The sequence below is a fragment of the Xyrauchen texanus genome, chromosome 16 (assembly GCF_025860055.1).
Source record: "Xyrauchen texanus isolate HMW12.3.18 chromosome 16, RBS_HiC_50CHRs, whole genome shotgun sequence".
Lineage (NCBI taxonomy): Eukaryota > Metazoa > Chordata > Actinopteri > Cypriniformes > Catostomidae > Xyrauchen > Xyrauchen texanus.
The window spans coordinates 19,837,757-19,856,381 of record NC_068291.1 but is presented as its reverse complement, the minus strand read 5'-3'; positions in this window follow the sequence as shown (position 1 = coordinate 19,856,381).

Below are 18,625 nucleotides of genomic sequence, written 5' to 3'. Positions count from 1 at the left end.
CAGACAGACAGACAGACAGACAGATAGATAGATAGATAGATAGATAGATAGATAGATAGATAGATAGATAGATAGATAGATAGATAGATAGATAGATAGATAGATAGATAGATAGATAGATTTAAACTTCGGTTCAAACAAGGACTTTTATTTTGATACTTATTTTTGAGTTTTCCTTAGTTTTCCTATGGCTTCCTGTTTAAAAGAGGAAGTAGGCCATATTTCTTCTGTGCTTGAGTTGTGCAAGGTGCTCCATGTGGTTGCAGACATCCAGCTTCATCTTGCCTATCAAAGCCCTTTGCAATGCAATATCTGTAAGTGACTGTTTGATTTTGTTTAGTGAGCATTATGTGTACTTTTATTGTTGTGCTATGTAATGTAGCATTTAATTCAGCATGTTTGTTACTTTTTTCTATCCAAGTTTACAAAGTATTGCTGTTTACAACTGTATTGTTGTTGGTTATTTGCCTTGTGTGTTTGAGTGTGCTCATTTTGATGATTTATCTAATTTGTGAAATGCATGTTTGTGTATTTTCTCTTCTTTGTAGTTTCACACTTTTCATGATTAAACTACATAAATTGCACCTTCGTGGAGTTTACTGTGGAAGTGTTTAGCGACTGGATAGCTGGATTGATTAAAACAGTGAGGCCAGTGACAGTGAAAAGATAAGCAGCGAATTGGAAAGATGGATGGATTGCCTGTCTAACAACTGCATCTATCAGAGAGATAAAAGAATATCTCTATTTGTAAGCCTGCACAAAGATTATGTCTTCAAGAGAATCTAAATCATCACTGCGCCATCGCATGCACAAAGAAAGTGATGATGCTTGCTCAAGTTCTCAATTTTCTACCTCATCAAGAAGTTCTACGGCCAGTTTAGCCGTCACGAAAGCTCGTGCAAGAGCAGAGGCAGCCAAAGCAAGAGCGGCTCATGCAAAGGAAGAAATTGAGATTAAAGTGGAACAAGCCCGACTTCAAGCAATACTAGAGGCACTGCAGGAAGAGAAAGAGAGAGATGCAGCCATAGCAGAAGCAGAGATTCTAGCAGCAGCCTTCACAGAAGTAGACCATGTATCAGCATCAGAGTTTTCCAAAGAGATCAGTCTCCAACGCACTGCAGACTATGCAAGACAGCAAGCTTCTAGCCGTAATTTACAATATAGTCCTGAGCGCATGTCAGACACTTACAGCCTGGCCAAATACATTGCACGCAGTCAGTTGGTAACTTCTGGACTGAATTCTTTTGATGATAAACCTGTAAATTATTGGGCTTGGCGATCATCTTTTAAAAGTACCATTGCAGACCTTGACCTTAAGCCAGAGGAAGAGATGGATTTGCTCATCAAATATCTCGGAAGAGAATCATCTGAACATGTACGAAGAATAAAATCAGTTAATATTAGGCACCCTTTTGAAGGTCTACAAATGGCTTGGGAGAGGCTAGAGGAAATGTATGGTTCAGCAGAGACAATTGAAAGGGCTCTCTTCTCCAAATTGGAAAGCTTCCCTAAAATATCAGGTAAAGATCTCTATAGGCTGCGTGATCTTGGAGACCTGCTTGCAGAGCTAGAGGCAGCCAAGCTGGATGGCTATCTTCCTGGGTTGTCTTACCTTGACACTGCTCATGGTGTGAGCCCGATTGTAGGAAAACTTCCTTATGGTATCCAAGAAAAATGGATATCGTATGGATCGAAGTACAAGAGAGAACATTATGTGGCCTTCCCACCATTTTCTGTGTTTGCTGACTTTATTCGTTCAGAAGCTAAAACAAGAACAGATCCCAGCTTTGCCATTTTTTCTTCAGTGCCGCTACAAGAAAAAAGAGAAAGATCAGATAAATTCTGGCAAGCTTCTATAGCTGTTCATAAAACCCAAGTTAACATGTCTGAAATAAGAGATGCTACAGACAGGATACAGATTGTTGATCCTCAACGATATTGTCTCATTCATGATAAGCCTCATCCACTAATAAGATGCAGAGGCTTTAGAGCAAAAAGTCTGGAGGATCGCAAACAGTTTCTTAAAGAACATTCAGTATGCTTCAGGTGCTGCTCTTCTGTAGATCACATGGCAAAAAACTGCAAAGCTGAAATCCATTGCACTGAATGTGATAGTGATCGTCATGTGTCAGCTCTACATCCTGGTCCAGCACCTTGGAGGAAAACCATCTCTCCTGTCTTAGAAGATGGCGGGGAGGAAGATGAATTAACCAACCAAGAGGTAACCTCAAAGTGTACTGAAGTGTGTGGAGCTGGAAAGAGTGCCAGAGCATGTTCCAAGATTTGTTTGGTTAATGTCTATCCTGTCGGTAACAAAACCGAATCCAGAAGAATGTATGCAATTCTTGATGAACAGAGCAACCGCTCATTAGCAAGAACAGAATTCTTTGAAGAGTTTCAAATCAAAGGATCTTCTTTTCCGTATTCACTTAAGACATGTGCTGGATTAAAAGAGACAACTGGAAGGAGAGCAAGTGGCTACATTGTGGAATCATTGGATAAGAGTGTAAGCCTTCATCTTCCTACACTGCTAGAGTGCAATCAGATTCCTAACATTCGTTCTGAAATTCCTACCCCAGATGCAGCACGTCATTTCAGTCACCTGAGGGATATTGCTCATGAAATACCGTCCCTAGACCCAGATGCTAACATCCTTCTCCTCCTTGGTAGGGACCTCATTAGGGTCCACAAGGTCCGTCAACAGATTGATGGTCCACCCAACGCTTCATTTGCTCAAAAGTTAGATCTTGGATGGGTAGTTATAGGAGACGTATGTCTTGGAGGTGCTCATCGACCTGCTCATGTAGATGTTTTTAAGACCTCCATACTTGAAAGTGGTCGCCCCAGTTTACTCTGGCCTTGTGAAAGTCAGTTCCATGTAAAAGAGCAGTATGGCACAAAATTTCAGTTTCAAGATCATCTTGCATCAAAAAGTGTAAGTGCTTTAGCAACATGTGCAAGCGAGAAGCTAGGCCAATCAATCTTTGTTCGTACATCCAGAGATCACAAGCTTGCACTGTCAGTGGATGATGACAGGTTTCTACGCATAATGGACAAAGAGTTCTACCAAGATGAATCCAATGGCTGGGTGGCTCCTTTGCCATTTCAAGTTCCCAGAAGAAGGCTTCCAAATAATAGAAAGTATGCTTACAGCCGTCTTTCCTCACTTCGTCATACTTTGGACAAACGTCCTCAAATGAAAGCTCATTTTCTTGAGTTTATGGAGAACATGTTCTCTAAAGGACATGCAGAAATTGCTCCCCCACTCAAGAAAGACCAAGAATGCTGGTATCTGCCATTGTTTGGTGTTTATCATCCGAAGAAGCCAAGCAAGATCCGTGTGGTCTTCGATTCTAGTGCACCTTATGATGGAGTCTCATTGAATGATATCCTACTTAAGGGGCCAGATCTCAACAATACCCTCCTGGGAGTGTTGCTAAGATTTCGTAGGGAGCCAGTGGCGATCACCGCTGACATTCAGCATATGTTCCACTGTTTTTTAGTCAGAAAGGATCACAGAGATTTCCTGCGCTTTCTCTGGTATCAAGACAATGATCCTGGTAAAGAAATAGTGGAATACAGAATGTGTGTACATGTGTTTGGCAATCGTCCTTCTCCTGCTGTTGCCATATATGGTTTGCATAGAGTGGCCAAGGAGGGAGAAAAGAACTTCGACAGTGAAGTTAAAGAGTTTGTTGAACATGATTTCTATGTTGATGATGCTCTGAAATCCTTCCCAAATGAAACCGCAGCAATTAGTGCTCTGAAGCAAACTCAAGACATGCTTGCAGTAGCAAACCTTAGGCTACATAAAATAATCTCCAATCGACCTGCAGTGATTGAGGCATTTCACTCTGAAGATCGGGCTGTGGATATCAAGGATGTTGACCTCTTCTTTGAAGATACTCCAGTCCAGCGTAGCCTAGGAGTGTCATGGAATTTAGCATCAGACACATTTACTTTCCAAGCTATTGACGATAAGAAGCCATTCACCCGGCGAGGTGTACTGTCAACTGTAAACAGCTTATATGATCCTTATGGTTTCATTGCTCCTGTTACCATCAAAGGCAGGCTGTTGCTTCGGGAACTCTCAAAGCAGACTGAAGACTGGGATTCTCCATTACCTGATGAAATAAAGCCAGAATGGATCAGATGGAGGAATTCCTTACAAAACCTGCAAGATCTAAAGATACAACGAACTTACTCATCTTTCCCTACTTCAGAGGTTCAGACAAGGGAATTGTGTATATTTGCAGATGCATCCGTGAAAGCTGTTGCAGCTGTAGCTTATCTGCGATCCACATCTCAAAATGGCCAAGCAGATACTGGTTTTGTGTTTGGAAAGACAAAGTTGGCACCACAGCCAGATCTGACTGTTCCAAGATTAGAACTCTGTGCAGCAGTTCTGGCAGTTGAGATCGCAGACATGGTTGTAGAAGAAATAGGCTTGCAGTTCAATAATATCCAGTTCTACACAGATAGTAAAGTTGTTCTTGGGTATATTCATAATCGAACAAAACGCTTTTATGTGTATGTGCACAACAGAATCCAACGAATTCTTCAGTCATCTACTCCTAGTCAATGGAGCTATGTTCCATCAGATGCCAATCCTGCAGATCATGGGTCTAGATCTGTATCAGCTGATTATCTCAGTAGTACAACTTGGCTTACAGGGCCAGATTTCTTTCAGAACACTCCATCCTTAAATGCCTTGCTTCAAGAGAACTATGACCTTGTTGATCTTGAAGTAGATCCAGAAATCCGACCACAAGTGATTTCATGTTTAACTGCAGTGCCTACTCAGTTCCTGACTCCTGAGCGTTTTGAACGCTTCTCCAGCTTGAATAAGCTAATCAGAGCGATCGCTCATTTAAGCCACATCTCCCAGTCATTCTCCCATTTAACGAAAGAGCCAAGATGTAGTGGATGGCATCTTTGTAGTAACAGTCCCACAAATGAGGAGTTGGAAAAAGCCAGGATTGTTATCCTAAAGAGCGTTCAAAATGTAGCCTTTCCTGAAGAGCTAAGTGATATAAAAGCAGGATGCAATCTCTCACCTAAAAGTAGTATACGGAAACTTCATCCTATTCTGGATGACAAAGGTCTTCTGCGCGTTGGAGGCCAGTATTGCTCAGGCAGGTCTTGAGAAGGAAGAATCCAATCCTGTGATCATTCCTGGTAAACATCACGTAGCAACCTTGCTTGTTCGACATTACCATCAAGCAGTCAAACATCAAGGAAGGCATTTTACTGAGGGAGCAATACGAGCAGCAGGGTATTGGCTGATGAGTGCCAAAAGATGCATTGGAAGTCTACTTAACAAGTGTGTGACATGTAGAAAGCTTCGCCATCCTACAGAGCTCCAACTGATGGCAGATTTGCCAGCAGAAAGACTTCAAGTGGCTCCACCTTTCACATATGTAGGAGTCGATGTATTTGGACCATGGCAGGTTGTTTCTCGCCGCACCAGAGGAGGCTGCTCCAATTCCAAAAGATGGGCAATCATTTTCTCATGTATGTGCACAAGAGCAGTGCACATTGAAGTTGTAGAGACATTGAGCTCAAGCGGATTCATTAATGCTCTGAGACGTTTTTTTGCAATAAGGGGACCCGCTAAGCAGATACAGCTCTGATTGTGGCACAAACTTTATTGGAGCAGTGCAGGAGCTTAAGATGAATAAAGAAACTTCAGGCTCTGATCTTCAGAAGTATCTACAAGAACATGCTTGTACATGGATATTCAACGCTCCCCATGCGTCACATATGGGAGGTGCTTGGGAAAGGATGGTGGGTATAGCCCGACGTATTCTTGACTGTATGTTGCTTGAAGGAAAGTCCCTGCATCTCACACACGACGTTCTGGTAACCCTCATGGCTGAAGTGTCTGCTATCATTAATGCACGCCCTCTCGTGCCAGTATCTTCAGATCCTGAAGTTCCTTTAATACTCACCCCTGCTATTCTGTTGACCCAGAAAACCTGTTCGATCCCTCCGCCACTTGGCAAGTTTACAGATAAAGATCTTTTCAAGGCTGAGTGGAAAAGAGTTCAAAATCTTGCAGAAACATTTTGGACAAGATGGCGCCGTGAGTATCTTGCCACTCTACAGAGTAGGCAGAAGTGGCAAGACAAGAAGCCTTGTCTCAAGGAAGGAGACATTGTGTTGATGAAGGATAGCCAAGTCAAGAGAAATCAGTGGCCTATGGCTATCATTGCAAAAACACTGCCTAGTAAAGATGGTCTTGTGAGGAAAGTGGAGTTGAAATTCATCAGAGAAGGTGTGCAGAAAAACTTTATTCAGCCCTATATCAGAAGTGGTTCTGCTTTACTCCCCTAAGATATTAGGAGTAAAAAAGCTAAAGTGAGGTATTTACATACCCCAGGCGGGAGTGTGCTGGACTTTAAACTTCGGTTCAAACAAGGACTTTTATTTTGATACTTATTTTTGAGTTTTCCTTAGTTTTCCTATGGCTTCCTGTTTAAAAGAGGAAGTAGGCCATATTTCTTCTGTGCTTGAGTTGTGCAAGGTGCTCCATGTGGTTGCAGACATCCAGCTTCATCTTGCCTATCAAAGCCCTTTGCAATGCAATATCTGTAAGTGACTGTTTGATTTTGTTTAGTGAGCATTATGTGTACTTTTATTGTTGTGCTATGTAATGTAGCATTTAATTCAGCATGTTTGTTACTTTTTTCTATCCAAGTTTACAAAGTATTGCTGTTTACAACTGTATTGTTGTTGGTTATTTGCCTTGTGTGTTTGAGTGTGCTCATTTTGATGATTTATCTAATTTGTGAAATGCATGTTTGTGTATTTTCTCTTCTTTGTAGTTTCACACTTTTCATGATTAAACTACATAAATTGCACCTTCGTGGAGTTTACTGTGGAAGTGTTTAGCGACTGGATAGCTGGATTGATTAAAACAGTGAGGCCAGTGACAAGATAGATAGATAGATAGATAGACAGATAGACAGACACCAGACAGACATATAGACAGATAGATAGATAGACAGACAGACAGGCAGACAGAAAAAAGACAGACTGACAGACCGACAGTCAGATAGACACACAGACAGACAGATAGATAGATAGATAGACAGACAGACAGACAGATAGATAGATAGATAGATAGATAGATAGATAGATAGATCATATTTTTATATGAAAAATATAATATAATATACTATTTGTTTCACTGCTTCTTTTTAAGAAATAATAATAAAATATTATTTCTAAATACTTGTGCCAACATTTATTTTTTTCACAAATGTAAATTTTTAATGAGTCTTATTTTAACTGTCTCCAGATGTTTACAATACTTAGACATTGTTTTATTTATATCAAAATGATTTTTAAGTCAACAATTGAAAACATTATTATTTTTATATATATATATATATATATATATATATATATATATATATAACTTTATAGAACCAGACAAAAAAAAAAAAATAGCACATCGACAACAATGCATATTTTTGTTGAATATGAAGTGCTTTGATGAAAAGCTCCAATGTCATATATGTTACCTTTTAGAAACCAGTAGATGGCAATCTTACCTCACCGTGGGTTTACGCATACTTTATGAAGACCCTCCCAAATGTTTGCTTTTTTGTCTCACCATACGATGGGCATTCCAGCTCTTTTCAGTGAGCCGGCTCGTTCGGCTCAGCTCACCAAAAAGAGCCGGCTCTTTTGGCTCCCAAACGGCTCTTTAAAAAATATATATGTTTTTATTTTTTCAGTTCAAACTTTTTGCAATAGTTTGACTATAATTGGTGTTAAAACAATTCTAATTAAATTATTAAATGAAATCATACTCTACCTTAACCACAATGTATTTAAAAATGCATTGGTTTGATATGCTATTAAACATTTGCATTTAATTATAACTTTTTATTGTATATAAACAAAGTGCATATAAATGTAACCATTCAAAATGATTACAGTCTGAACAGCATAATAGAATATTGCACCATATCAAAGAAAAATAAATAACACTTTGCAAAACTGCAAAAGAAGGATGCTATTTGTGTATATAAAAAAGTTCATATAAATGTAACAATTCAAAACAAATACAATCTGAAAAGCAGTGGTGGCTCAGTGGTTGAGGCTCAGGGTTACTGACCAGAAGGTTGGGGGTTCAAGCCCCAGCACCACCAAGATGCCACTGTTGGGCCCTTGAGCAAGGCACTTAACTCCAGGTTGCTCTGGGGGGATTGTCCCTGTAATAAGTGCACTGTAATTCGCTTTGGATAAAAGCGTCTGCCAAATGCATAAATGTAAATGTAAATGTGTCTGATTGACCTAGAGTGTCTGATTGACAGGAGCAACAGGCGAGGCTGTTAGTCTGAGCAGATAGTCAGAACAAATGTGTGAGCTTGAGCATTTAAGCTTATATTATTTGATTTCTTTTTTCATTCTTTGAATTAGTTAATTCTATTAATTTATATCTTTTGATTATTCATATCTTATTTTTTATAAATATTTTTATAAATAGATTCGGCTCTTCTGATATGCCAGCCGGCTCCCAACGTTCACCTACAAGAGCCGTCTCTTGGAGCCGACTCGTTCGCGAACGACCCTTCACTAATTTACATTTAATAACCATCCCAGGCAGTTAACTCAACCTGAAGCCTATCCTCCAGCGAACTTGCACGGAAACTCCTCAACACGGTCCCAGTTATCTTATGTTCCCTCACTACAATACAATATAATTCATAAAATAAAAAATATCTGCTTGTGCCATGAGTTTACATACCAACAATAATTACGTGTCACAATAATTAAATAAACACTAAATTGAAACGTTTCATTGCATAATGTCTGTTTACAATTCTTGGACATAGTTTGTGAAAACCCGCACTCCCTGCATAGCAGACACAAGTACAACCAGGTCTCCAGTTGAGAGGGATGTGATGGGATGCCACGCCCCTTGTTGCAAGAAATTCTAAAAAGCATCCCCCTTGTAAAACCACCATCCCCCCTTACCATCCAATTTAGATTAATTGTGTCATGTATTACTTATAACTAATCATGCAAGTCAAATATTAAACTTTCTATGTTTGATAAATAACAGACCCTTAAAGAAGGGTGATTAGTGAGTGGTGGTGGTGTAGTGGGCTAAACACATATCTGTTAATCAGAAGGTTGCTGGTTCGAGCCCCACAGCCACCACCATTATGTCTTTGATCAAGGCACTTAACTCCAGGTTGCTGCGGGGGGATTGTCCCTATAATAAGTGCACTGTAAGTCACTTTGGATAAAAGCATCTGCTAAATGCATAAATGTAAATGATTAGCTGGTCAGAATTAGATTTCGACATGTGTAAATGTGCCAGATTTCTATAGGAGAAATCCCACAATTAGATCTTGACACTTGTACTGCAAGTCACGCAATCTGGCAACCTGGCAACCATGAGCATGCCAGCACACTGTCCACTACGAAAAGACACCATATTTCTGAAAACACTGGCTGGTATGTTGGAGTTTAGACATGGGTTGATTTGTCCTTCCTAGTAGTGTTCACATGAAACTTACACCACTGAAGGTAATGCAAATTTTCAAAAGTTTTGAGCAATTTCAAAAATGAGCCAAGAGAAAAGTTCAAGGAAATATTTTGTCGTTCTTTAAAAAGAAGAAAACAGAAAGTAAGATATTGCTGTTGTACAGTATTGAGTGTACAGTTACAACTTTATTTCAGCAATGATTAAGTATTAACAGGTGCACAGGGCCATAGATAGTGGGTCAAAGGTGGTAATGGTTCTAGGGGCCCACAGGTCCAGGGGGGGCCCCACAACACATTCTAAACTGTATATTTTAATAGGAAAGGGGACAATTTACAGTCAAGGGGCTACGGCCCTGCAGGTGCATATTATGTTCACGTGTCCTAAGGGTCAATTAATTTATGCACATTTTTGTCCAGATCTTTTAAATTAAAAATACATTTAAAAAAATGCAGTGAAACAATTCGAAATTATATTTTAAAACGAAAAATGCGTTTTAAAATATAATTCATATTTTAAAACGCTTTTGTCCACCAAATCAAAATCATTGGGTGAAATCAACATGATTGCCATTTTTTTGTTTTGTTTATGTTGACCATAAAACCTATTAAACAGAGCGGACACTTTAGATCCTCAAGACTGAACGTGAAGTTTTAATAAACATCTGATATTCATTTTGCCATTTTTATGAAAAGCACATTTTGTTCAAGTCATGTGGTTTAACCCTGAGAAATCTTCTTTATATTCTTGACTCAGAAATCCATAATATTTACAACTTCTTACTTTCTGTTCTCTTCTTTTTTAAATAAAGACAGAATATTTCCTTGAACTTTTCTCTTGGCCATTTTTGAAATTGCTCAAAACTTTTGAAAATTTGCATTACCTTGTAAGTTTCATGTGAACAATACTAGGAAGGACAAATCACCCCATGGCTAAACTCCAACATACAAGCAATTGTTTTCAGAAATCCAGTGTCTTTTCACAGTGGAGAGAGAGCTCGCATGCTCATGGTTGCCCTGTGGAAAAACCCTCCAACCCCATATGTTGAAGTTGAAGCTTATATTTCCTGCAGGTGTGTAGTGAGATTTATTGTCAGTAGATGTGTTTCATAATATTCTGTATCCTGATTTCGGAACTGTTTACACTATAACAGGAACATTTATCAGACTGTGTTTGTAAAATTCCGGAATGCAAACTTATAATGATCCACATACATCTGCACTTTAAAGGGATAGTTATCCAAAAATAAAAATTCTCTCATCATTTATTAATATTCACTCACCCACATGTCATCCCAGATGTGTATGACTTTCTTTCTTCAGCTGAACAGAAGCAAAGATTTTTAGAATAATATGCAAGTGAATTGTGGCAAGAACTTTGAAGGTCCAAAAAGCACATAAAGACAGCATAAAAGTAATCGACATGACTCCAGTGGTTAAATACATACCTCCAGAAGCCATATGATGGGGTGAGAAACAGATCAATTTTAAGTCCTTTTTACTGTGAATCTACTTTGTAGAGGTATCAGTGTTTGTTACTGTAAGTAAAAGTTTTTTGCAATTCACATTATTTGTGTATATTGCCACCTACTGGGAAGAGAGGATAAGTTGTAGTAAAAAAAGACTTAAAAATGTAACTGATTCTCACCCACACATCTCATATCGATTCTGAAGTCATTGATACACCGATCAGCCACTACATTAAAACCACCTGCCTAATATCTTGTACCTCCCCCTTGTGCTGCCAAAACAGCTCTGACCCATCAAGGCATGGACTCCACAAGTTCTGAAGGTGTCCTATGGTATCTGGCACCAAGACTTAAGCAGCAGATCCTTTAAGTCCAGTAAGTTGCAAGGTGGCGGCTCCATGGCTCGGAGTTGTTGGTCAAGCACATCCCATTGATGCTCAATCGGATTGAGATCAAACCATTCCTGAATAATGTGTACAGTGTGGCAGGGCACATTATCCTTCTGAAAGAGGCCACTGTCATAAGGGAATACAGTTACCATTAAGGGGTGTACATGGTCTGCAACAATCGTTAGGTAGGTGGTATGTGTCAAAGTAACATGTACATGAATGCCAGGATCCATGGTTTCCTAGCAGAACATTGCCTAGAGCATCACACCTCCTTCGCCGGCCTGCCTTCTTCCCATAGTGCACCCTGCTGCCATCTCTTCCCCAGGTAAACAATGCACGCAGCCATCCATTTGATCTAAAAGAATATGTGATTAATCAGACCAGACCACCTTTTTCCATTGCTCCATAGTCCAATTCTGACACTTCAGTAGGTGCTTTTGGCAGTGGACAGGGGTCAGCATGGGCACTCTGACCGGTCTGTGGCTGAGCAGCCCCATATGCAGCAAGCTACGATGCATTGTGTGTCCTGACACCTTTCTATCATGGCAAAAAGTTTGTTTTTGGGTTGGGCTCTTTTGACCTGGGCCAGTAAGAAATAACGTAGCAACCACCCAGAACTAGGGATGCACCTATACGATACCTGGATCGGTATCGGCTCCGATACTAACCTATTTAACACTAATTTAACCATTTAACATCTCAATTTAGATGCTTGAGAGTTTGGTTCACTTATAACATGCGCTGAGATTGGAACCAGAAGAGCATTTCACCAGATTTTGAAATGAGCCCAAGTGTGAACTAGCCCACATACAAACACCCACATGTCTTTCTGGAGTGTTCTGAAAAAATAAAAGTCACAGGTTTTTAAAGATAGAAAATTATGACTGAAATACATTGCTATTGTACATTTATAATACAATTGTAATATTTATTATTATTATTATATTTATGTTGACTTGGTTCCAAGAAATTACTGCGTTATTGGAAAGTGAACTGATATCCTTTTACAAATAAAGTAAACAAAAATAAAGTCCAGGGGCCACATTTATAAAGACGTTCATAAAAATAATAAAACATTTCTTAAAGGTGAACATACAACAATTTCCTAAATGTTCCTACAAATGATTTATAAAATGTTCTGATGCATGAAGAAATGTTCCTAAATGCATCCCACTTCATAAATTACAACTGATCTTAAAATCTTGCACTCGGCCTTCAGAACGCCCAGAAACATCCTAATATGGTGAGAAAATACAATAAAAGCACATGCACAAGTTATTTTTTTGTTCATTCATTGATTTATGAAATTTGTTGTGCGGTTGGCAAGGTTTTCTAAAAAAGTGAGTGCAACTAACGGTTTCCGCCCATATAATGCAGCCTATTCAACAACTCATTATCAGTTATTCATTTTCATTTTCAATACATTAACCAAGTTTTCTGTAAATACACAACCAATGTCTATATTCTTGCTAAATCTGAATTCCAAAAAGAGGTTTACATGTTACCTATAATAAAACCTGCATAGTGTGCATGGCAATCAAGTTCTGTATAAAATGTGTGTTTTGTTTTCCACTGTTCTCTTCTGCTCGCTCTTGCCATTAATCATGCTGCATTTCAGAATTTTTTATTGATGTCCTCAACAACAGTAGACAAGAGGCTGAAGGATGAATTGATGAATAAATGAAGGCAAGTTTAATTATGAGGCTGTTGCTCTACTTATAGTGAAATAATGTGTAGTTAGAGGTTTGTGTTAAGCATCGACTCGGTTACTAACGTAACCTCGGTTCCCTGAGAGGAGGGAACGACTATTGCGTAAGTAGCTTACGCTATGGGAAAACTCCGTTTCTCGAGAAATATTGAAGTCTTTATGTAAAACGCATTGCAGCTGCACAGCAGACAGTGATGAGCGAGGCAGCTCGGTCATTGGCTGTGCTGCGGCAACTGCTCGAACCAGTGACGGGCGACTTAGAACGCGTGACCAATGAGGGCACGTCCCGCGATTCAGCGCCAGAGCCTGCTGAAATTAGCATATGAGGGCTATATAGTGAGCGTCCCGTCATGCCAGTTCTTTTAGGTTCAATCGACTGAAGCTGAACTGACCAAGCACAGACACGGCAGCTTAAGCAATAGTCGCTCCTCCTCTCAGGGAACCGAGGTTACGTTAGTAACTGAGTCGTTCCCTATCGAGAGGTCTCTCCTATTGCGTAAGTAGCTTACGCTATGGGAACACCATGTAAAACGCCGTGCGTGCTGACTTCAGCTCTATAAAGCCAGAGGCAGGTGCCTGAGCCTTAAAGCAAAGTGATATTCCACGAGCCGCCAGCGGCGAAGCTATATAGTGGGGTATGACAGGGCTCCTTGCCTTCAAGGTGGGGCTCCTTGTACAAACACAAGCACATATCTCATGTACTGAGCTTTTGTGTACTGGTACGCATAATAAACCCTCTAAGTCGGTCAGAGATGGACCTTATAAGGGAGGAGATGATGCCCAGCATATACATACTCCAGTTCATTCCACAGTCAGACTGATAGAATGTTGGAATGCAGTGAGGGGACCTGTAGGTTATAAAACCTGATAAATGTCAGGCGAGGCCCAGCCTGCCGCCAGACAAATATCTTCAATGGGTATCCCACTCGACCATGCCCACGAGGAGGCCATGCTCCTTGTAGAGTGAGCTCTGACGCCTAAGGGGCATTGAAGGCCCTTGGCTCCATAAGCTAGCTTATAGCATCCACTATCCAGCCGATATTCGTTGCTTTGAGACAGCGAGACCCTTAGTTCGGCCGCCAAAGCATACAAATAATTGTTCCGCCTGTCTGAACAGGGCAGAACGCTCCAAATATACTCTGAGCGCCCTGACCGGCAGAGTAAATTTGCATCACCTTCGCCTGCTGAGGACGATAGCGCTGCCAGAGATATCACCTGTGCTCTGAAGGGTGTAGAGAGCACCTTAGGAACATACCCGTGCTTTGGCCTAAGGACAACTCTGCAGTCATTAGGTCCAAATTCCAGGCAAGCAGCTTGATGACAGCGCTGCAGGTCGCCCACTCTTTTAACTGAAGCGAGTGCCAGCAAGAGCCTGGTTTTGAGCGAGAGCTGCTTGAGGTGCACGGTTCGGAGAGGTTCGAACGGGCACCTTTGAGTGCGCCCAGGACCGTGGGCCAGGTCCCAGATCGGCACTGAAGGTAGGCGAGGAGGGTTCATCCTCCTAGCGCCTCTTAGGAAACGAACGATCAGATCGTTTTTTTCCTAATGAATGTCCTTTATCAGGATTGTGTGACACCGCTATGGCAGCCACATAGACTTTGAGCGTGGAGGGTGTGCGGCCTGCCTCCAGCAGCTCCTGCAAAAAGGCGAGTACACTTGGTATCTCGCATGTTTTGGGGTTCAAGCTCTTGGTATCACACCAGTCACTGAACACTTTCCACTTTTGAGCATACAAGCCAGAGAGGGGCTCGCGACTCAGTAATGGTTTTCAGAACTCCACTGGGGAGGTTCTTGGGAACCCGCTGAGGGGCCATGCATGGAGGGCCCACAGATCGGGCGGGATGAAGAATCATCCTGCTGGCCTGTCCGAGGAGGTCTTGCCTCAGCGGAATCGGCCATGGGGCAGATTGCATCATCTGTACCAGCTCTGGAAACCACGCCTGGTTTTTCCAGAGTGGGGCTACCAGGAGCACTGCACATTTCACCTCCCTGATCCGACTGATGACCTGAGGCAGCATCGCGATCGGGGAAAAGCATACAAGGGGCGGCTCGGCCAAACTTGGGCGAAGCACGTCCGTGCTTTTTGAGAAGAAGAGAGGGCAGTGCGCGCTTTCCTTGGAGGCTAAGAGGTCGACCTCTGCCTCGCCAAAGGTTCGCCATAACCACTGAACCGGCCAGAGGGTGGAGAGACCATTCTCCTGGGAGAACTTTGTCTCTGGATAGCATGTCCGCTCCTTGGTTCAGGACGCCTGGCACGCGCGCTGCCCTTAGCGAAGCGAGGTGGTGTTGTGACTATAGGATGAGCTCCCTGGCCATAGAGTGCAGGGAGCTCGACCTGAGTCCACCTTGGCGATTTATATACTGAAACTACCGGCCATGTTGTCCGCTCGACTAGGACGTGTTCGCTTTACAGGTACGGAAGCAGGGCTCTGAGAGCCAAGGCGCACCGCTCATTTCCAGACAGTTTATGTGTAGGTGCTTTTCCGGTTTGACCAAAAGCCGAAACAGGCCTGCCCTCGTAAAGGGCCCCCATCCTATTTTGGAGGCATCTGTCGTGATCATTTTCCTCCGCATGATTCACGCCCAGACTCACGCCGGTTTGATACCAGTTTATGGCTTTCCAGGGCGCCAGGGCTTTTATACAGCCGTGATTCGCTTCTGATCAAAAAGTGGCCCGAGCGCCACGCTGCGGAGTGGGGACACGGCTCTTGAGCCAGCGCTGGAGAGGACGCATGTGCAACAATCCTAGCTGGAGTACAGCTGATGCCGAGGCCATGAGACCGAAGCATTCTCTGAAATCGCTTGACGGGGCGCGCGCTACCGCTCTGAACGATGTTGCAAGGCGCCGAATAGAGAGCGCGCTCTGATGAGAGGCGCGCTGTCATCTGCACTGAGTCTAGCACTATTTCCAGAAAATAAATATTCTGGCTGGGGATAGCACGCTCTTTGCAAAATTTATTCTCAGACCCAGGCATTGTAAATGGCTGATAGTCCAAGATCTGTGTGTCATTAACTGAACCTCTGATTGTGCTATGATTAGCCAATCGTCGAGGTAATTCAGTATCCGCACTCCCGCTGTCTCAGGGGAAAGTGCCGCGTCCATACATTTCGTGAATGTACGGGGGCCAATGATAGGTCGAATGGTAGTACTGTGTACTGGTATGACTGTCCCTCGAAAGCAAATCTCAGAAAGGGCCTGTGGTGAGGCGCTATCGGGATGTGAAAGTAAGCGCCTTTCAAATCCACTGATAGAAACCAATCCCGGGCTAACTTGCGCGAGGATATGTTTGGTTGTTAACATTCTGAACGAGCTAATCATTAACGCTTTGTTCAGATGTCTGAGATCCAGGATGGGGCGTAAGGCCACCGCCCTTTTTCGACGAGAAAATAACGGCTGTAAAAACCCGCCTCGCCAAAGAGGGAGGAACAGTTTCTATAGTGCCCTTCTCTATCAGTTTGAGCACCTCGGTGCGTAGAACATGTGACACATCTTTCCTCACTTTCGTCTCGACCACCGCTGAAAAGCGGGGTGGTCTGCGAGCTGAACTGAAGTGAGTATCCGTGTTTTATTATGTTCAAAACCCATTTCGCATGTCGGGATTTTTTCCCAGGCTTCTGCTCGCGACAGATATGGGCTGAATGCCGGCTGGGGCGTGTCGCAGTGACTGGGCCCCGCCGGCAAATCGCTTTGTGCTAACACAGAATCTACGGCTCTCAGAGGCGCAGGTGCCGCTGAGCAACCGTGATTGAGTGCCGAGTGCAGAGGTGCGTGTGAGAGTACAGGCACATGCGCTATTTCCGAAATGCTCACAGCATGAGTCGGAGAGGTGCTTGAAACTGTATGAACAGTGTTTTGAAGTGGGGGTGCATTCATCATTATGGGCACGCGCGCCACATTCATAAAGCTTTCCACATTTAGCGGGGAGTTTCTTAGCTCACACATTGCATCTGTGATGTTTGCGGCATAGCTGTTTGAAACTGTGTGGGTAGCTGTGTGTAGGGGTACGTGCAATACGGCAGGCACACGCGCTACACTTATAGCACTTCCCGTTTTTACTGGGGAAGTGTTTATAACTGTGGGAAGAGTGCTTGTGTGTAGTGGTGCATACATGACAATAGGCACACGAACTACATTTTTGACACATCCAGCCTGAGCTGGGGAGGTGTTTGGCACTGTTTGGACAGTATTGATATGTGGGAATGCGCACTTTAGTGTGGACATGTGAACCCTTAGTGACACAGGCAGAAAATTACTCTTTTGGTGATTTCTGTGTGTCGCCGTGAAAACGGCGTTTGATTGCAGGTGAGCGAGTTTTATGACTGGCCCATTGACTGCTGTATAGACATTTCCAGCCGCCTGTAAGGGACTGGGTAATGTTTTAAATGTTTGCAGGGAGCGGTCCGGCATTTGCGAGACGCTGCACTCTCTCTTTCTTCCTGCTGCTAGGAAGACTTACGAGGCTCTGTGTTCAGGGTGATTCTGGGTCGAGGGCCTCATTGCTCCTGCGGCTTTCTTCGGCCAGCGGAACGCGAGCGGCGTCGAGCATCCTTTTCAGGTCTGCTCTTCGGCTGGGAGACGGGCGGCTCTGCCCTGGCTCGCTGCTGCGGCGGTTTTTGAGATGAGCTGGAGCACTTAGGCAGGAAGTGATGCATAGCTTGCGAATCCTTCCGCGCCTCAGTGAAGCGCTCCGTGAAATCTCTCACCGTAGGTCCGAACAGGCCGCTCGGACTGACAGGCGCGTCAAGGAAGGGTGCCTTATCCGCGTCCTTCATCTCCGTTAGAGTTAGCCACAGATGGTGCTCAAGGACGATCAAATTAGCCATGGCCCGGCCAATGGATTGGGCGGTGGCCTTTGTGGCTCGCAGAGCTACTTTCCGTAGCACTGTGCAGGTCCTTAAAAGCATCGGGTTCAGGTCCAGAATCGTCCATAGAGCGGAGAAGTTTGGCCTGAAACACTTGTAGAACCGCCATCGAATGCAGCGCTGACGCAGCTTGACCGGCGGCGGCGTATGCGCGACCGGTGAGAGCTGATGTGGTTCTGCACAGCTTCGATGGGTGAGAAGCTCTGGCCTTCCATCCAGCGGTTGGGCATAGATGGTTGGCCACAGTCTCCTCTAGGGGCGGAGTTGCCTCGTAGCCTCTTTCTCTCGCGCCGTCCACTGAGGAGAGCGAAGAAGAGAAAGAAGGCTTTAGGCGAGCCGAGTGCAGGGCTTTCCACGACTTCATGAGCTCGTCGTGCACCTCAGGGAAGAAAGGAGAGGGTCTCTGTCAGGGGGCCTGCCGGCGCCCCTGCAGGAACCACTCATCCAGCCGGCTGTGGGTGGGATCTTCCGGAGAAGACCAGTCGAGCCCGAGGTCTTCCACGGCCTTAGACAGGATACGGACGATCTCCGAGTCCATGCTGGTGCCCGCGCTCGTGTCCGCTGATGCCGATGGCGCGGGGTCGAACGAGCCCGGCCAGTCGCCGGATGCAGCGCCAAGAGAGAGGCTGTCATCCTTTCTGTCGCCGCCCCTGATGTGCCGAACGAGACGAGACCCACCGCTTTGTTGGAGG